The 22190-nt window shown below is 37.5% G+C and overlaps 1 protein-coding gene and 1 non-coding gene across 2 annotated transcripts in view; one reads left to right on the forward strand and one right to left on the reverse strand.

Moving 5' to 3' along the window:
* LOC129775456 (extracellular serine/threonine protein kinase four-jointed) overlaps positions 1–22190 on the reverse strand; it is a 216799-nt gene that overhangs the window by 85580 nt on the left and 109029 nt on the right. The gene's annotated exons all lie outside the window — the stretch shown is intronic.
* Trnah-gug (transfer RNA histidin (anticodon GUG)) lies at positions 18013–18084 on the forward strand. The gene has a single exon. It is a non-coding gene; the product is annotated as a tRNA-His (tRNA).

Consider the following 22190-nt stretch of genomic DNA (forward strand, 5'->3'; position numbering starts at 1 on the left):
ACTCTATCACAAAGCGATTCGATCCAAAGCTCGGAAGCTAAGCACCCAATCGGATCAGGAAACGAAAGTAAAGCGACGGCAGAAACTAACGAACGAATCATAAAATGATACAAGCTAGCATCGATGAACACGCGCACAAATACCAAACGATGACTCTCACGCTGTGTTCATTCAGTGTTTTCGTTGACACGTCAGTTTTCTGTTTCATGAGTGATTTAAAACATATTATTGTGTGCGTTGAATGAATCAAATAAGAGAATTGAACGAGCTCGTTGATACGATTGGAACCATCCTTGCAAATGACAAAACATGAGTATTTTTGATTCGAATGAAAGTTTGTATTCCGTTTGGGTTGAAGGAAATATGAGTTTTCCACAGCAATTGGGATTTTTTTGACTCAAGCGTAACTTTTGAAAAGGGCGTATCGATTTTAGTAGGAGAAATCTTTGATAATTTATAACTCAAAAACTATGAGTCTTACCGAAATAGTGTCTTAAAAGAGTTATAGAGTATTGATGTCTAAACATGAAAATAAATACACTGAGAAAAAAAATTAGTGCGTTTTTTTTATTTACAAAAAAACTTTAATTTGCAATATCCAAAATACATATTTCTTAACATTTTTCTTTTGATTTTTTCATGTAGAAAATTTAAAAAATGGGCCCAAGATGGTAAAACTATTTTTGACGAACTTTGTGGAACATCGATTTTTTATGAATTTTCGAAACATCGAATTTTTGTATGTTAACAATCATTTTTAGCCACAAATCATTATTCCTGATGTGATTTAAAACAAAACCGCTCATTATAAATCTCCTTCTAAATGTAGCCATTCTCGAGATATTTTGAAACATATTTCTAATTAATTGTCTTTTTTATTGTAACTATTCCCTTTTAATATGTTTCTCGTGTTATACCGTCATGTTCATGAAATGTTCCTATATTTATCGAAGTTTAAAAGATACTAATAATAATACTAGAATTTTTAACATTTATTTTTGTCAACTAACAATTTTGTTGGCAATAATTTAATTTTTTCATTATTTCCTTGTATTTCTTTACACATTATGATAACTTGCTGCATTGTCGTTAAAGTACAACTTTGCTGCTACTTCATTCTCGGATACAGGTACAAAATAATTATACTTTTGGGTACCTGGAATTTGTTTGGTGTTATCATACATGCTACTCAACTTTTCCACACCCTGATATTATTCTTCTTGTGACATATATGAAAATTACAATTTTTTAAGACAGTCTTCTTTTCGCTTGCTAGCCCAGTCAAAAAACGTTTTTGCACTCGTAATCGGATGTTCATGCTGCCTAGCCAAACTAGCTCTTGTTGCCATCCGTTTTAATGTACCACCAATTGCATCACAAGGTCCTTTACCGTGTGATGTTGCAAAAAAATGCTATTCAGCGTCAATGTAGTATTTCGATTCAAACTGACATAAACTCGCAAAATTTTTCCTATTTTTATACTGGGATGCAGCACCATTCGACATGAATTTTATTCTTTTTACCTGCATTTGTTGCTTCAAAAGTGTTACCAATTTAAAAATAAATACTTGCCCAGCTATTGTGTCATGACTTAAAACTATAACTATATATAACTACAAAGCTTAAATTTGCCAGAGAACCTTTTTCATCTCTATAATAAACAACGAATGGATGGATTGTTGCTTGATCAGTGATGACTTTGAACTTCATCTTGAAGCACAAACGAATAATTTTCGGAAAAATCGCAAATCACAACCTCATTTTCTTGCAAATTAGCTTTTATATTGTTAAGAAATGTGGACTGTTGTGCTTTAATGTAATTATGAGAAAGTAATTTTTCTATTTTTTCGCAAAAATACGATACAAATTCTTCCATCGGTTTTACAAGAGTTTCTATGTCGCATGGATTTCTACTAATATCCATTGTGCATAAGTGATTTCAATTGAATTGCGTTCCTGAAGCTCATCTAGAAACCAGTTTTCAAACTCGTCCATTGTTGGGAATTTTTTAGATTCACGAAGATAACAGTATTTTGATCTATTTGGTATGTTACATAGTGTTTTTTCCATATATTCTTTGCATTCAATGTTAAAGGAATATTTTTAGATACTATGAAGCATTAGATTTACATTTTCATGGAATACATTTTTTTGGATGTGTTGACGCTTCCCATCTTTGGCTACAGAAACATAGTCTCTTTCTCCAGGTAATGATCGACTGATATCGTCGTCATTATAAAATTCCGAAACATGATTTTTAACATCTTCACTTAAGCTTTGTTCATATTTGCTATGTGGTGTCGACAATACACCTTTTTCTTTTGCCAGTTTTTTGGCTTGAATTGCCATACATTTATTAACGCCCAATTCTTCTTCCATTTTTTGTACGGACCAAGACTTAGGCAAAACTGTTAATATTCTAACTTTTTCTGTTCTTGTTGTCTCTGTGTGGTCAAATTTCTCTTTGAGCTGATTGATATTCTCATCAAACTCTTTTGTCTTTTATTTAAAGTTCGACTCTTCGTCTTCTTCATGTGAAAAGGAAAATAGATTTCTTTTAATACCTTTAGAAATTTCTTTGAATTTTTGTTCGGGGTAACTAGCCTGTCCAAGTCTTTTCGTCATTATTGGTGAAACGTTAATACCGCCGATTCCCTTATTGAATAGCTCAATGTTGTACGCTCGGGAATACTCTGGTATATTGCTGTTTTGGGAATCTTGTGAAGATGCTGAAACGACTGAAACTATTGATGGTACTTCTTCTAAAGTATTTCCTACTGCTGTACTGATCTGCTTCTCAGTATTACACTGCACTGCTGGTTGAATATGAGTAACTTTATATACAGGTATATAAAGTCAGGTATCTTAAAGATTCCTGACCTTATATACCTGTACAGAGGTAGCTTAAAGATACCTGACTTTATATACCTATACAGAGGTAGCTTAAAGATAAAGGGTGTGTCACATCAAATTGCATCACGGAAAAAACGCTGTAGAAATTTAATTTTTAGGAATTATATCTTCAGCTTTCGCTTATAATCAGATAAGAGTGTATAGATCACGTTGGCCATGCTTCACTGTCAATTTTTCGTCAATTTGGAAAAATGTCGTCGAACGAAAAAGAGCGTCGTGAATTAATCCTGTGCACTCATTTCGAGAATCCGGAGTTGTCACATCGGGACATCGGTAAGATGCTGGGAATCGTCCAATCCACGGTCAGCAGAGTACTAAAACGATACTTCGAGAACCTAACCATCGACCGGAAGGTGAAGAACGGCAAAAATGGATGCTCCGTCAGTGAAAAAGATCACAAGCGCGTAGTTAAGCAGTTTAGACGTGATCCGAGAAGTTCGGTCCGGGATGTCGCCAATAAGCTGAATTTGTCAAGTTCATTCGTCCAGCGGACCAAGCAGCGGTAGGGCCTGCGTACATACAAGGTTCAGAAGGCTCCTAACCGCGACGAAAGGCAAAACATGGTGGGGAAGACGCGAGCCCGGAAGCTGTACACCGAAATGCTGACGAAGCCGCATTGCCTGGTAATGGACGACGAAACCTACGTCAAAGCGGACTTTCGTCAGCTGCCGGGCCTGTTGTTCTTCTCCGCAGAGGACAAATTCAGCGTTCCGGAGGAGATTCGCAAGCAGAAACTATCCAAGTTTGCCAAAAAGTACATGGTGTGGCAAGTGATCTGCTCTTGCGAAAAGCGGAGTGCCCCCTTCGTGATGACCGGCACGGTAAACGGGCAGGTTTACCTTAAGGAGTGCCTACAGAAGCGCTTACTACCACTATTGAAGCAGCACGAGGGCCCGACCATCTTCTGGCCGGATCTCGCTTCGTGCCACTATTCAAAGGACGTGTTGGAGTGGTACGAAGCCAACGGGGTCACCTTCGTGCCAAAGGAAATGAACCCGCCCAACGCGCCTGCAGAAACACCATTGCATTCGCAAAAAAATACTGTTTGGTGTGGTCTATGCCAAAGGAGCGATTAGGCCGTATTTCATCATCGATGAGAACGACCGTCATGTAAATGGTATTTTTTCAATTTTGTCATAACAATTTTCCAAACAACACTGTATGTTTAAGGCACCATCACCGGACATAGAATTTATTATCAGAGAAAGACTAGGCCAGGAGGTTGAATGTTTCTTCAATAAAGAACAAAAAAAAAGTTATTATGATCAGAAAATTTTACAAAAATCACAACAGTTTTTTTTTTTCAAATTTTGCCTTCTTCTTAATTCGGAAAAATGTAACGTGGCACCTAGAAAGAATGAATGTAGAAAGAGAACTCATTGAAAATTCCAAGAAAGCTCTAGCAAAATCCACGTAAACGGAACTTAACACTTTACTGTGATTAAATTTCATTGCATTTTATCTGAAGCTTTTTGGAAAAAAAAACCGCTAAACAATTCCATGCCAATTAAAATTCCTCTTCGATACTCCACATACTTATACGATCAGACTCCGTGCGATTATTCCTAATATCAATTTGACTATCGGAGGAATCCGTTTTAATCAATTAACTTAGTTTACTATTTGTGTGTTTCTAGAATAAATTCTGGTTGTTTTTGTGACAGTGAAATCCAACCTGTTTTAGACTACAAATCGCTAATTTTAAACATATCATTCATATTCCTTTTTTTTTGTTGAAGCGGTTATTTTGTGGGTTAAATTATGCATGATCAATTTGAACATCTATTCTGATAACCGAATTTTATCTTCGTTGCGTCGCATCTTCTCCAACCGATTAATTAGAAATATCGTTGTCATTCTGGGCAATCATTACTTCTCGTGTAGCTCAAGGTTCTACAAAACCCTCTCCGCTTGAGGTCGATTTATCTTCCACGTGATGACTCCTGCAAAGTACCAACCTTCGATCAGTCTCCTCCTCATCGTGTCTTCATGCTTCACCGTAATCGCAAATATTTCCCTCCCGCCTTACAGCATGACATTTTTCTTCCTCCACGGGGCCATGCTTGTCTCAACAAATATTAAATGCATTAAACACATTTTTCTCCCTCTTGTTTTCGATTTTATTTTTCACTATATATATTCGGTTATCGCTTCGTTTACGTATCAGCATGAGAGAAGCTTTCATTTTTCTCCCCCGCCCGGCCCGGCTCGAACCCGTTGCAATATCGTCATGGGCGGAAAGCAGTTTCACATCTCAACGATTGCTTTCCTTTATTTTGGCTCTGATGAATGAGGGCTATCAAGAGGAATTCAAATTTTACCTCTCAACCCAAATGGTGAATGGGTGGCAGCCGGCGGTTGAAGACCGCGCGGCAGGAAGAGGGCAACGGTAGAACCCTAACCGATTTAAGCCTCTTGATCGTTCTACAAGCCAGCAACAGCTTTATGGGCCTGTCAGATCAGTTGCAGTGTGTTGTGAGTCTGCTGTGTGTGTTATATTATTTGTTTTCGCTTTTTCGGTAGATTACTCACAATGGGGACCGATTCCTGTGTCATGTTTACGAAATTGTTCCATATTTGTAGCAATTATTTGCTACAAGTATATTTTTGGGAACTAATGAAATAAATGGTATTCACGGTGTGGCACTTCCAATATCGTGTACCCAATTCAGGATTCATGAATGACTCTCTCTAAACTAACAAGCGTCGTTCACACTATCAATCAGCGGAATATCAGCTGATCTAAGGTTGGAATTCATTTGATCACGCCGAGTCTTTATTCTGCCTTCGCTGTGTGCTACACAGCGCACAAAACACGTTGCTAGCCTCACGAGTCGAAATTTGAAACTCACGTACTTCCAATCACCCATTCCTCAAGCGCAAATTGATGGCCGAAAATGAACCCTGCTCCGTGGATACACCTGGCGAATTAGTCCGTTGTAAGACCGGCAACCGGGTCAAGGCGAGAAGATCGCACCAATCATATTGCACCCCCCGCTGTGATAGCGATATGTTCATCGAAAGGTTCGGTATTGAACCACTTCTCGTAGACAAGGTCTAACGAGGGGGGCGTGAGACCTTCCCATTACCATCGCCTGTGTTATTTGTTTTTCATTGAAACCGATGTAAGGTTCCAGTTTTGGAGAGAACTTCAGACACGTTATGGTGCACACAAGAAATTCAGACGTGTTATTTCTGTTTGAATCATTGACACAATATCTAACGAATAGATAATTGCAAACCCATATTTGAACAAACATATATTATTAGAAATGACGATGATCTTCACGCATTTATCTACGTTTCTTGCTTAAAATAGCTTGTCACAAACGATAAGAGATTGCCGGCTGACGGTTGATATCCCCCCAAACTGTGCCAGAAACCTTATACCCACCGTATTCACCCCGGGTCGATACTTGCCCGGTGGTAATATGATCTTCCCTGGGGGAAGTCACCCACGTTCCGGCGAGACCACAAACAACAACATTCTTCGCTTGTCACCGCTTTCCCTCGTCGTCATTGTCAGCTGTGGCCTAATGGTGGACGGGTGACGACGCGTTGCGCGTTTAGCTTTTTTTTCGTTTTTTTCGTAGGTTTACTCGGTTGGCCCAGCATCCAGCATCCAGCTGCGAGAGTTCGCTGCTTCTTCTCTATTTTAGGAATTTCTCCATTTTTCGACTTATTGATTTGACGAGGTCTTGGCCGAGAGACCCTTAGTCAGTCAGCGTCCGGCTCTTCGATTTGATCGAACTGAATGGAAGTATCGATTGGACGAGAAGGATGGTTGATTGAGGAGAAGGGGGAGGCGAAAGTAACACATGAGAGCGAGTGACCATCGAATATTCATATACCCTCCAATATGGAGGTGCGGTGTGTTTTGGTGATGTTTTTCTTTCCTTTTAATATATATTTTTTTTATTTTTCATTTTGGGGGAATTTATTCCAAACCTATCTCAATCACAGCGTTTATGATTTTTATCGACGAAGAAGACATAGGTGGAAAGCTCGGAGAGACGTGGTCAAAAACGCAATTTCTTTAATCCATCAATTTGTGGACGGCACTTCGATTGGTTTAACCGGGGATCAGCATCGAAGCGAATAGTGTAAAGATTGAATTAAATTATACGGACCTGTGATATTAGTTTTGCCCATGATGGAGGGGCGTCTATCTTTCAACTTCGAGACTGCCTAGCACTGTGTTCTTGTCGTTTTCGATTATTGTGAATATTGATTTTTCTTCCCGGCACAATGGTAGCTTGTAGATGCTGTTGTTGGTCAAAATTTGAGCTAAATGTTTACTAAATGTTTAAAGTAAGTTTTTTTTTTCGTGCAAAAAATTAAATCGATCCACATTTTTCACGACAACTAATTTCAATTTGTAAAAACCATTTGTGCTTCACGGCAGCTTAAGCTACCCATACTTGACTTAGGAGGATAACTTCTACATCAAGTACAAACAAATACAGAAATAAACCTTAACATATAATTTTGCATAAACATTTCCCTAAGATCAACTAATCGTTGTTAAGTTATATTCTTCATAAATTCATAATCTTTATATAAAACATTGTCCAATAAGAAGACGTACGAAAGAAATCAGTTTTATCTCAGGGATAAAATAACATACGGAAAAGTTTTACACACAACTGAACTGCCGTTCTACGCATAGTTGCCCCATGTTTCAAAATCAACAACTGAGAAAATCCCATTCAAAGTATTCTAGCATATTTGTCTACCAGAAGCTTTGACCCAACCTAACCTCGTCTTTAGACGGGCTTCACTGATTTTTTTTTTAAATTATTCAGACATTATTTTCAATATTCACCCACACTAACACGTCCTGTGTGCAAAATGAGTTCTATGTTCTTTTAGATTGTGAAACATTGCGAAACAAAGCAATTTTAATTGTTTATGGTATGCTAAAAATATGCTAAACCGACCTTCAGTTTTTATATCGTGATTGTTTAACACGTTCACTCTGGCGCTTGCCATCAATGGCTAGCACAATCCTGGTTCATCGAGTGGCGCTCACTACAGGGGAAACGCATTTGATTTTTCTATCAGAAACTTTTGATAAACTCGTTGTATGCATCCGCGCACATACCTGTGCAATAGTATTTATGTTTGCTTGTTGAAGATGACTTTGACTTTGATCTTTGATCGTTGATGTTTGCGTGTGTATTTGTATGTGCACTTTCTTTGTATAACTCCACAAGCGTCGCTCCAAGGCTAAGTTCTTTCCACTCAAACATTATCTCCCTCTCACTTAAATCCTATCTCTCACTATCAAACATTATTCTTCTTTTTATTCCTCTTCGCGCACCAGTGGATATATACCAACATTACCATTCACGATCGTATTGTGGGATTTCATGCCATTCCCGGTCTTTTATTTCCTTTTTTATCGAACCGGAAGTTACCATCCTCGATTCCAAAATGGCATCGGAATACGATATTCGACTTCCGCTAGTAAGTCCATATCGTATGGGATATTCATTCAATACTACCATCAGCAAACCGGATGTTGAAATAAGATTATATATCATATTATGGAATCTACGTTCATATATTGTTGATAAAACATAGGAGAAAGATCATTTGTATATTTTGAAACGGAACTGTAATTAATTAAATTAATCATTATTGTCCAACAGTACGAAACAGCAAAAAGTCAGGTGTTGTCACGTCACAAAAGTATTTGACAGACAACAACAAGCCAATCTAACTATAAAATATTCTGCAACTGACGATTCTTGTTGGAAATCTTCTTAATCGTACTATAACATCGTTTAATTTTGTGTGCTTTATTCATGAAAACGCAAAAAAAAGAGTTTGTAATGAGTCAAAATGTTGTTATGTCACACTGGAATGGATCGTAGACTTTTCGTGACGTGACAACAACTTCTGGAGACTCAACCAAATTTTGTGGGTTAGTGGCCTTCATTTTTTGCTCAGAGAAACGTATAAAAACGTTTGAACCTATGTTCATCTGATAAACTAAAAAAATGCTCTATTTTTGTGACGTGATGCTTGTTTCTCATAAATTACAAAATGACACGTTGGTCTATCCACGGCTCTTCAAACAAGCATTTAATCACCCATTCAATGGTATATAGACATTGAAGTTTGGTTCAGCATGTGCAGAGATATCTCAGAATACATAAAAATAGTGAAAACCCAAAATATTTTAAATATAATTATGTAGTTTTTTAAACTCGCCTCTCTCAAAAGTTGGTGCATAAAAATTAAATTTGTTACAAAAAAAAATGATATTACTAGTGCTTATTCAAATAACGTTTTCAATTTTCTCCTGAAACTAGATTTGAAATTTGGTTCTCTGGTGCATAAGCTCATGGAATGGGTCATTGGTTTTATGTTGGCTGGTTTCTGCTAGGAGTATTTTATGTCGAAAGTCGGAAATTCGAGATAAAAGAGGAAAACAAATAATTCGATATTGGTCGCGCACTCCAAACGAAAAGCAAACACAATTTTTGAATATTTCATTGGTGGAAAAATTGATCGGTAAGTTTATTTTGAATAGTATTTCACATTCGACATCAAGTTTTGTTGTTATGGTAACAAAAAATTACAGTTTTTCGGTAAAAACCATAACCAGCCTTGAGGCGGTGTTGGGCAATTGAGCGAATAAAATCCGACTCCTTCTGAAGTGTAGTCTACTGCAGCGGGAGCAGTGAGAAACGTCAACGTACGGGATCTCGAACGTAAACTTGTCATTTTTGTTCTTTTCTCGATTCTTCCTCGGGCGCCATTCTGAAGAAGAAAAACGTTGGATTAAAGAGCTGAAATTAAAAAGAAATTAGTTATTGAATATACTTACCGTACTTGCTAAATACTTACCTAATGCTAACTTTATACTTATCCAGTGCTAAAAGTAGATTGGCGAAGTGCTATATATACGAGGTGACTTTATTAATATTATTAACAGAAAAACTTACTTAGTACGGCATAAACTTAAAAATAAATTTTCTCAAAGATAACGTCAAGATTAAGAAAATGTTATAAAGGACATTAAAAGAACAAAAGAGGAAAGTGGAATATGTTACGGCCCGCATCGGTCCTTACTGTCGGATCTAAAAAATAAAAGTAACACAAATTGAATTTTCAACACTTTATTTTTCTCACAAAAATAACACACATTACACAAACAAATCTAGAACACAAATCAAAACTCGGCAACACATCCTGGATCCGCACCTGGAAAAGGGATCAGAAAGTACACTATATACACAATAATATTCAATATAAATATTGTTTTATTAAGCTAAATACCGTTCTGAATCATATTTCGGACGCTTAAGGCATATGATGCAGAAAACAAATCTAAACTTTATGCACAAGTATTATTTGGTTGATATTTTCAATAAAAAAGTTCAATATGCTCTTAGAAAGCTTAAGAGCATATTGAACTTTGGTACCTATTTGATTGAAAACATAAATAAAACCATCGAATAAATTACTTTTCAAATGAATCGAACAATAATCAAACTTCGGACACTAAATCAAATTTCGGACACTTTATTTTGTAATTTTTTGGACGAAAATTACATTACACTTGATTATATTTTATAGTCAACTGCGAAACAAACACCAAGCAATCACAGTAAACTGTTAACGATGATGAGAAATGATGAAACATGGGAGAAATTTAAATATTTATGAACGGGAAAATTCTACGTGCTCATGCTGAGGAAACGTCAAACACAAACGATAATGAGTAGTGTTGTGAGATTTCTGCCGATTATGTTATGATTCAAATGCAGTTCTCATGTGAAATGATAGTGAAACCAAGGGATTACTCTGAAGAAGCAATTGTGATATTAATTTGATAGTTATATCATCAGTGCATTAAGCATTTCAAGATATTAGAACAAAGTGTCCGAAATATGATGTTGTCCGAAATATGATTCAGAACGGTATATAACAAAAAGCACCGTCCAGAACATTCGGGGCTCATCGTTCACAACTCACTTTACCACAAAACAAAACAATAACAATTGTAGAATCAAAACAATAACAATCGCATTGTCATAGGATAGGAACGCATGGAAACGAACGAAACATTTCGCATGGAACGAAATATGATGATGATGTAATTTTATAAGCTTTAAACTTTTCAGTTCATTCGCCTCTGAAACCTGCTATAAAACGAAGCCCCATTGCTTATAGCGAATACTCTAGAATACCCGAGCAAAAATGCAACAGTGGAATTCACTGTTGCGTGTACCGTATAAATATGGTACGAAATATTCAGTACATCGTTCAGTATAAACTAAACCAACGTAGTGAAATGTTCAGTGGCGATTAAACTATTGTAGTGAAAAGTTCAGTAGCAAATAAACAATAGAAGTAAAATTGTGAAATTGTGAAACCATCCAGTGTTCTCAAATCGAAGTGAAGTGTTTGATCGGTCGAAGTGTTCAAAAGTTTCGGGAAGTGTTCGATTACAGTTTTGAGACCGCCAGTCGTCTCGTATTTTCTCCCGTAACAGAATACTAAAGTTCATTTTTTTTGTGAATTCCTAAAGTTATTGTAATCATGGATGTATTTGCAGGATTTTTTTACGTGAGACTACGTCTAACCGGAGTATATGGGGGGGATCAATGAAAACCTAAACACAGAACATGCAGGAAAAAATGAAAGATCCCGAATGCTTATAACTCGAACATTTCTTACTGGATCGGAAAGATGTTTGCATCAATTGATAGGGAATATTTCTACGCTTCTATCGCAATTAATAAAATGTTACTTTTCCATAGGATAAACAATAGAATAACTGTAAAATGTTAAGCGTTATCTAAAAGCCCCAATTGCCTCGTTTTGATTGGCCCGATTTACGGTTTCCCTAACACAGCCATCAAAACCAAGCAGCCTTGGGGATATCGGCATTGCAAGTTGAAGGTATTTTTTTTCCGACAAAATGTGTTTCCCTAACACAGACTTCAAATCCAAGCAGCCTTGGGGATATCGGCATTGCAAACACATGAAAGTTGAGGATAATTTTGTTCCGACTGAAATATGTTTCCCCAACACAGACTTTAGAACCGAGATGTCTGGGGAAATCGAAAATGTTTAGAATAGAAATATATAAATAAATAGGAAATGTTTTCTTAACACGTTCTCCAGAACATAGGAACCAGGGAAAATCGTGCAGACACTAGAGGCGAATTAACTTTCAAGTTTAAATCCTCTATAGTATAACAAAAGAAGTTGAAGTTCTTGATTCATGCAAGTCGGGGGTACTTTTTTTTGCACTCCGAAAAGTGTTTTCCAAACACGGAATACAAAAGCGACTACGAACACAACGCTTTGGCTCGGTTATTCAAGATTGCATTGAAGGATATACCTTCATATCTTCTGCTTACTGAATTTTTACACATACCATTTGATGATTAAGCAAAATGTAGATAGCCATTTGTTGCGAGAACGCCTCTTGATTTAACAATATGCGTTCGACGCACATATCAAAATCGAAACTGAGTGCCAGAAGTATATCAAATCAAGCAAATTCGCTGTTCGAGAAGTACGTACGCTTGAGATATGCAAACTTCAGAACGAATCGTAAAATAAAGTAATCGTTTGATAATTCTTCCGTTCACAAATTTTGTCCTAGGCATCATACTAAACGTAAAAGGACTGTCATTAAATTTACTTGTAATGAAGAACATAATATACATGGCATTATACAATCTTTTTACTCACAAAGCAAATATAATGAAGTCAATTGAATTCGGAAATTGTTTCATTCAATCAAACAAATGATTGTTAACCTAAGGTAGTCCCACGTCAACCTTACGGTTATATAATAGATATAACCCATCCATTTTTTAATCCTGTTTATAAATAAACAGATTGTTTACCCGGAAACTTCCCTTCTTCCTCATCGTCTTGTTGGCCTATTGCCAACAGGTAGCGTGTTCGGATTTTTTCGTGTTCAGTCTTTACTTTTAGCAATTTAACTCCATGGAACGAGAGGTTTTGGGCGTGACTCATTATTTTGACGTAGAACTACGTCTTTTATTAAGGGTGCTTAATCAGAAAACAAATCACGTTTTTATGAAATAAAGTTAACGTTAATAACTATTTTTGCCTCGAACGGATTTTGGCGATTTACATACCAAATGAATCGGAAATTCCCTAAGATTTGTTTGATATGCTATACATTACAATCCCATGGTGTATAAATTGTTAAAATTCATAAATAACTATAAGCATTTCCATTTTCCCATACATTTGTTCTGTCCATTTGTGTGCTTTCCCGAACAGAGCAGTCAATAACGAGCAACTTATGGACGAGCAACGAAGGGGGAACCGTAAGACTTAAAGTCTCCGTGAACAAAGGAAAAGAAGAAAAACGAAGGAGAATATTTGCCTAGAGTATAAACCAGTGTTGGAAAAAATCATCTTTGCTAAGATCAAATGCATAGATTTTCGGGCTAGGTTGCATCGAAAACCTATATATTCCAAACGAAAATTAAAATGACAGATCCAGGCAACCATTGAATATGAGCAAATGAACTTTTGTCCTTCAATATGTTTTGATGTTTATTTTTTCCACCCAGTGTCATTTTCATCTTGATTATCGGAAACGTCAGAACTGAATTTCATTTCAGTCAAATGAATATCAGCTGTTGTTAACTTCTAACCTGAGGCTGCTGTGTGCGGTTGGGTTTTGCAGTTGCCGGATGCCGTAATCGGAAATACCTTATGAAATTCCCGATGTCGCAAATGTCTTGACGGTAGCTAAAACCACTCGTTGTATCCATTCTGCATATGCCGTTGCTACCGTCTCGCCAAATAAAATTTATTTTGAACTTAAATTCACTGCCAGAACGAATATCGTTTCGGGTGTGATGAATATTAATACGTTGCTTTTGATATCCAAAGTATACAGCGAACAGCAATAACAGCGAAGTTATGAACCCCACTCAATGTCGCATTCATTCATTATAGCAAATTTGCTCATGCAACAGCGATATGAACAAAATGAACTCGTTTGTTATTGTCATCAATATAATGAGGGCAGTGTGTTTCAAGCTGAAAAAAAAGTCATTTACACTGGAACAAAATCATATTCGTTTCTCGTGAATATTTGTTGATATTCTAAGACACTGGTATGAACAATGGATTTCGCTGAGGCAAACTTTCATTTATCGTGAGAACACCGACTGAACAACATCGTTGCTGGGCGAGCTGGACGGTGAGGAGTGGATGAGTAATACGAGGAAAAAGTAAAGTTTTCCAAGGGCCTTTTTGCAGGTCAGAGACGGATGAACTAAAGAAGTTTAAAGTCTCACGTGTCTTAGTTTCGGATTGAGCTGTGGACGCGATCAAATTAATGACTCGCTGATGTCTCTAGAACTGCAATAATTGTATCAAACTGACGCCATTGCATTAAGGTTCTGAGCTACACATTTGTGTGGGAAATCATCAAGCTAGGCTATCGTCAGCTCACCAAGAACATAAATGTTCTGGAATTTTGTCTGTGATTTGGTTTCGCATGACGCAAAACTCTCTCCACAAAGGATGACAGCTAAGATGATCTAGACCAGCAACAAAAGGGCTTTTGAGAAGAGCGCAAAACGAAGATAAGTGTGTGCATATTTAATTGCTTCAAGCCATCGATATATGGATATTTTTGTGTGTGTACGTGCGTGTATTTTAACCTATTGCGCTGTTGCGGGTGAACATGTCGATCCGAACGTGACGACAAGGAGGAGATAGCGGGAGGGAAATATTTAGAATTTTTCCAAGCAGTTGACATTGTTTGTTTTCCATCATCATAAAGGCTTCGTTGATGCCTTTGACATTGTATCAATGCATTGAACTGATGCTATGATAAAGCAGGTGTTAAGGTTGTGCACCAAAAAATTATTTGGGAATACCAAGTTATTCAATAAGTTATAATAAGTTATAAATTTATTTGGGTTCGCGTGCCAGCTAGGATAGCATTTGCGCTAATCTTGATCATAATGAAGCAGTGCTACTCTTTTCAAGGTTGTTGAGATTAACAGGAAGAGTTTGTTTCGTTTATTCAGTCACCAGGAAAGTAAATGTCGTTCTGGAATTTTGTATGTGATTTGGTTTCGCTTACTAGAAGCAAAACTTTCTCCACTAAGGATGACAACTGCGCTTATCTTGAATGGTATTGTTCTGAGAGGACAAGAATGAATCATCAAACAATAATCGTCAATTGATTCTACAAGAAAAAAGTATTTTAGGGCGACCAAACTGGTAGAATGGTTATTTCTAAAATTTCGTAGCATTATAAAATAATATTCGTGGTTATAAACAAGCGACTTGAATTAAACTACAGCATAGTTCTATGTCAACAATGCGGTCGTGTCTTGGATACAACCTCCTATATTTTCTTCCAATTTTTGAAATCGTCAGATACTGATCATCAAACCATTGATTCTACCGTTTTTTTTCATGCGAAAAGACGGTCTCATTACCTCATGGAAGCATTGTTGATATTATCTTTTTGAAATAGGAAGGAAGAACGGTATGAGGTGTGAAATGAAAATCTAAAAACTGAACATGTATCAAATAATGAAAGATTTCAAACGCTCTAAGCTGGACAATTTCTTGTTAAATCAAAAAGATGTTTAAATCAGTTGATTAGAAACTTTACTACGTTTATATCATATGATATTTTTTTTTTGGTTGGAAAAATTTATGCTCCTCCAGTTTTGACGCGTAAAAAGAACTAATAACATATAGACGATCCCAATTCACCGTGCAGCAATATAAAATTTGTTTTCCACGATTTCAATGTTTTTATTGTTACTCTTGACAGCGAACCGTCAGCACCGCATGTTAATGGTTTTTGGTGCTTTTGTCAGAAAATGATACGATAGATCACAAAGAATAATTGTTTTCATTTTATTCTAAATCAGATTAAAAGTAAAAGTGGTTTATTGTGTTGAAAAAATCAAAAACAAATTCTCAATAAACTCAATCCTTATCCCTAGCCCACTGTCATAAGCGAACAATTCCAAAACTGAGCCCGAATACGGTTTTAAAACACGAATCCAAGCTTCGAACCCTACCAATTATCATTCGATGGTACAGGGGAAACAGAATAGAAAGAGAAGGGGGAGCAGGAAGAGAAGGAAGAGGATCGTGAGCCAACAAAATGATTAGGAAACGAAATGTCAAGTATGGATTCATATGTCAGAAAACTAGTTTCTGAAGCGGATTGAAACGGTGTTTCGATTTTCATAAATATGTCACTCTATCGCCGTTTTTCCTATTCTACGCACGCGCACGCGCCCCTTTCGGATTTTGATCCCCGGATTCGGAGAAAACCTGCGGCGGCTGCGGATCGTAACTGCTGCGGGCAGTTTCGTAGATAAAGCCGAGCGGCGGAAACAAATTGGAATTTAACTGGCAAATTTTTCATTGGGCTCAAGTGGCTGGTAAAGTTCTCTTTCCACCACCGTTACTTGCTGTGCGGTAGTGGGAATATTTGCACGATTGATTCATTATCACGTCCGTGATCTATCGAAATGGGAGCATTTTTCAAGAAAACTCAACATGAAGATCACCCGGCGTTGGAGTCCCTTTTTCGAAATGATTTTTGACGAGTGTTACGTTGTTGATGCGGATAGCAGTCTCACCAAATATAACATAACAGGTTCTTTTCGGATCCCGTCTCGTCTCGGCACCGGTGTCATACTACACATATGCCCACTGCAGCATCATGGGTAGGGTTACCTATGCTCACTAACCAGCGGTGACGGTGGCGCAGCGAAACCACAAGAGGGAAACAAAAACTTGGCTAGGGCTCAAGAAACAAAAAAAAAAATACAGTAAAACAAACTCGAGATAAGAAAGTAAAACATTATCTGTCCGATTCAGCCTCATGATAGATACATGAGGTAAACGTTTGTCCGCACGCTTGGTAACAAAGTTGGGGATTTGTTTTGAGCTTGGATCGACAGCGGAGGACGCGGAACGAAATCTGGAACGGAATTCTGGTCCATTGAAGCGATAAGCCGGACGACGCGTCTCCTCCGTCGAAATCCCAAACGATGGGGCATTAGCCCCACGAGTTGAGTGACTGATAACATTGTTTTCCTGTTTTGCTTTGATTTTTCTAAATGAGAGGGAGAGAGTCAAAAGTATACTTTCATGTTTCCGCTTATTGCCAAATCAAAATTTCAAAACACCATTCTGAGAGATTCTCGATTGGGACCTATGCGCCGACGCGCTGAACGCGATGCTCCTCTGATAGCGAGAGTATAATTTATTTGGCATTTTCATGAGCGAAAACGCGTCACGTCATGTTTGACGCTTATGGATTGTTTATATACAAAAGGCCCTCATTTTTGTGGTGTCCCTCGTGATCTCAAGATGAAGCATTCATAATAGATTGGGTAACCAAATGTGGAAGAATAACGATTGAGAACAAATATAACAAAGTATTTTTAGCAACAAGTTGATTAATGCGCATCGTTACAATGAGTTGAGGTCGAAAGTTCTTTTCTAATCGTCGCGAAACAAAAGACATTATTTGTAATTTTTCTGAATGAAAGCAATCCCGTATGGATCGAAATCAATGATTTTTTTCTATTATACTTTTCCAAATTCAACTCATAGATTTTTATTTCATCCAGGAATTGCAATAATATGATAAAAGTTCGTAGAAAAAATTGTGAGCCAAGTAGACGGAACAGTAATCTAGTTAAAAAAAAACTAGAAACAAAATAATCTCTGTTTCCGCCCGGGATCGAACCGGGGGCCTTCCGCGTGTTAGGCGGATGTGATAACCACTACACCACGGAAACTGATGTATAACATTCGGAGTTCGATCATAGGATTGGTGTTAATTTTGCAGAATAATGCCGAACCAGTTCTTGTTAAAAAAAAACCGAACCAAAAAGATGAATTATTAAATTGAGTTATTCGCGCAAATGTGAATGGACGCTGTTGGACCTGCTTTCTCAAATTGAAACGAAAGGCGCCTATTTTGGGTGATTGCTTTCCAATATTAATTTATGACAACTCGAGCTAGCAGCCAAAATGCAGTTCATTTTTACGGTTATTTTGCCGTGTGGCTTTCATCATCACCCGAAAGCCGTGATCGTCTAGTGGTTAGGACCCTACGTTGTGGCCGTAGTAACCCAGGTTCGAATCCTGGTCACGGCAATGCTCCCACTCGTGTGGATCATTGTCACGGAGGGTGATATTTGTTGCATCTTTACTCCAATGGAATGTATGATAACGTCTTCTCTTTTCCTCAATGGGCATTATCACGTAACGATTTAGTAAAAGAATAGACTTGGAAATCAAATGACACCAGTGATTGCAACTTTTCCAAAATATGTAAACGTAGATTCTGATGAAAATTGAAATTGATCTCCGGATCGAGTAATAGCTTGGAAACCTGCATTATGGTCGTACATATGATAAGTGAATAACGCTAAGGAAAACAGCAAATATCCATTCGGAGACTGTTATTAGTAATGTTTTATCACTACATTACACCCGAAAAGAAGCATGAATCTGAAGAGGTGTGGGTGAAACGAACCGGTAGCATTGCAGATTTGTCGAATGTGTAAATGAGAATTAAAAAAAAATGATAATCATTAGTGATTCTGACTGTGGATGTAATTTCTGCGACTTCCACACTACGTTGCTTAATTTCAAAATTTAATTCACTGTAATCTAACAAATTAGAAACGTTCCAAATACACCAATTCATCTGTAAATGAATGATTTAAATAATGTGTAAGGAAAACACCAGTTTGAGCCTATCTTCGCTTACAAGATAACCCATGAATCGCATTTTTCGTGTTTGAAACGCAAGGACTGGCAACGCGGCCCTTTCATTCTGTCAAATATTGGGTGGAGAATGAGTTCATAGATTTGTTTTGCTATACAACGATTTGTTTGCTGTTTGGCAAAGGGTAAGTATTCATTCGAGAGAACGATTTCTGCTCTACAAAAATAGGTTAATTGTATTTTTGAGTTATTCCTTTTTTTTCAGTTTTGAGACTTAGAAATGGAATACCCACACCCAGTGTTGCCACATTTCAACCTGTACCAGAGGGGTGAAATATCTTTCTCATCTGCGCTTTTTTTTCCAAAAATCTGTACCATCGAAAATATTTGTTGTAGAAAAAAAATCTATTTCATTAGCATGAAAAAATACTCATTCATTTACTACGAGGGTTGTTCGAAAAATAAGTTTCAGTGCCTCAGAAATCGCGAAAAAATAAAGTTCGGCAGTCAACGATTCGAGAACACTGAAGAAATTCGTGACGCAGTTACATCGTACTTCAAAATGTTGGACGCTACGCACTTCGCGTTCGGAATAGAAAAACTCGTGCCACGCTATGAAAAATGCCTTGAACGTTACGGCGATTATGTAGAAAAATAGAAAATAAAACGTAGATTACGAAAATCACCTTGTTTTTTTGTCCTAACTTTATTTTTCCGCGATTTCTGAGGCACTGAAATTTATTTTTTGAACGACCCTCGTACAAATACTACATTTACAGTTGCAAGTCATTCTTGTGTTTGATGATACTTATACATCGGTTTTCTGAATCTAGATTGCATACTATCATTTATAAAAAAAATCGAGCTGAGCTATCATTTAAAACAAAATTGAGATCTTTTGATCTCAAAATAGCGTTCATCGTATCGTTGTTGAGACGGCTTCGAAGCTTATTGTTGTTCTGATTCAGAAAAATTTCGTTCGATAGTAGGGGAAGGAGGCGGGACCATCATCATCATCATAGTTTCCGAGAAGGGTGGCATAGTGAGAACGTTACAAATCGAATCGAACCGTTAATTCTTTTTAGGCATCAAATTTTGTCCACCAATCCTGCACATGCTCGCCTTCTTGAAAACTGTGATTTCCTTACATAGTTATTTTATTTTTAGGATACGAAATTCTTCAGATCTTGTATATTCCCATCGTAGAACCCTGGAAACGTTATAAACACATTTTTCCTGAATTACCTCGCATTTTTTAGTCCGTTTTTTTTTCAAAAATTAATGCTTTATTCTACAAAAATGGTTACAAATTTAATATTCAATATTGCCCATCGCTAGTCACTACTTTTTTCTATCTTTCTGGCAATTGACGGATCTCTTTGCGGAAAAAAATCGAAACTTCAAAATGTTGGACGCTACGCACTTCGCGTTCGGAATAGAAAAACTCGTGCCACGCTATGAAAAATGCCTTGAACGTTACGGCGATTATGTAGAAAAATAGAAAATAAAACGTAGATTACGAAAATCACCTTGTTTTTTTGTCCTAACTTTATTTTTCCGCGATTTCTGAGGCACTGAAATTTATTTTTTGAACGACCCTCGTACAAATACTACATTTACAGTTGCAAGTCATTCTTGTGTTTGATGATACTTATACATCGGTTTTCTGAATCTAGATTGCATACTATCATTTATAAAAAAAATCGAGCTGAGCTATCATTTAAAACAAAATTGAGATCTTTTGATCTCAAAATAGCGTTCATCGTATCGTTGTTGAGACGGCTTCGAAGCTTATTGTTGTTCTGATTCAGAAAAATTTCGTTCGATAGTTGCCGAGAAGGGTGGCATAGTGAGAACGTTACAAATCGAATCGAACCGTTAATTCTTTTTAGGCATCAAATTTTGTCCACCAATCCTGCACATGCTCGCCTTCTTGAAAACTGTGATTTCCTTACATAGTTATTTTATTTTTAGGATACGAAATTCTTCAGATCTTGTATATTCCCATCGTAGAACCCTGGAAACGTTATAAACACATTTTTCCTGAATTACCTCGCATTTTTTAGTCCGTTTTTTTTCAAAAATTAATGCTTTATTCTACAAAAATGGTTACAAATTTAATATTCAATATTGCCCATCGCTAGTCACTACTTTTTTCTATCTTTCTGGCAATTGACGGATCTCTTTGCGGAAAAAAATCGACCGGTTTGTCGTCCATCCACGAATTGATCCAATTTTTGACTTCATCAAAATTGGAGAGGTGCTGATCAACCAGGCTATGTTGCATCGATCGAAAAAGTTAGTAATCGGACGAATACGGTGGGTGGGATAAGACTTCCCCTTTCAGCGTTTCCAAGTATGTTTTGACCGATTTCGCGACATGCGGCCGAGCATTGTCGTGCTGCAAAATAACTTTATCGTGTCTTTGCTCTTATTGTGGTCGTTTTTCCTTCAGTGCACGGCTCAAACGCATCAATTGTCGTCGGTAGAGGTCCCCCGTAATGGTTTTATTTAGTTTTAGCAGCTCATAGTACACCACACTCAGCTGGTCCCACCAAATAGTCAGCATAACCTTCTGGCCTTGAATATTCCGAGCGGCCGTCGATGTTGATGCATGGCCGGGGTATCTATATTTACGTTGCCCGACGTTTAGGATTGTCGTAATGGACCCACTTTTCATCGCTTATAACGATTCGATGCAAAAAAAGACGGGTGGGTAATGTCGGGGACATAACCGGAGTGACGTAGGACTATACAAAGGGGATAGCTTTTGTTAAATATATATTTTAAATATATTGTTTTATTTTCTTCTCCTACGTGAATACCTACCTATCTACCTTAAAAATGGATTAGTTTACTGTTTACTCTTCATGAATATGTTGATGGTTCTGAAAAGAACCTTTGGTGTTGTGTTTTTGTTATCACTCGATATTCCCATCTTGTTCCTTTAAACCTTCCTGTTTAGCTATTGCGTTTGCCACTCGCCACAGCTTTCACAGTTGGAAAATTTCTTCCCATCCAGCTTGTGACATGTTGTTCAGTAAATTACATTTGATGCGACGTGCCGGAGAAACACTTTGCCACTCACTGAAACTAATTGTTGCCTTGATGAGCGCCGAACCGAAGCTGCTCTGTTCTTGATGCGGGTTTTCTGATTGTCGTGAGCAGCTTTGCAAGCCAACTCGAGCACTCCGACGGCCGAAACTCTATAATCGCTGTTAGGTGTACTGGTGCTCCGGCACCAATCCGTTCGGCCTAGTTACCCTTGCCGAGCAATCAGTGAATGCGACCAACAGGGAACTGCACACTTGCACGGTTCGAGTGGGACTTTGCCTTTCCCTTAACTTGTCCTCCTTTGTTACGTCCACGATGCCGATGCCGTACAACCACACGGGTTTACGGTTTGAAAGAAAATAAGATATTTTTTCGGGGTCCGCGTGTTTTATACTCTAGCGGTACACACTCACAGGATAGAGATAAATCGGCAGACTCAACCAGAGGGGCGAGTCCAACGAGACGAACGAATGAGC

This window comes from Toxorhynchites rutilus, chromosome 3 (assembly GCF_029784135.1).
Source record: "Toxorhynchites rutilus septentrionalis strain SRP chromosome 3, ASM2978413v1, whole genome shotgun sequence".
Taxonomy (NCBI): domain Eukaryota; kingdom Metazoa; phylum Arthropoda; class Insecta; order Diptera; family Culicidae; genus Toxorhynchites; species Toxorhynchites rutilus.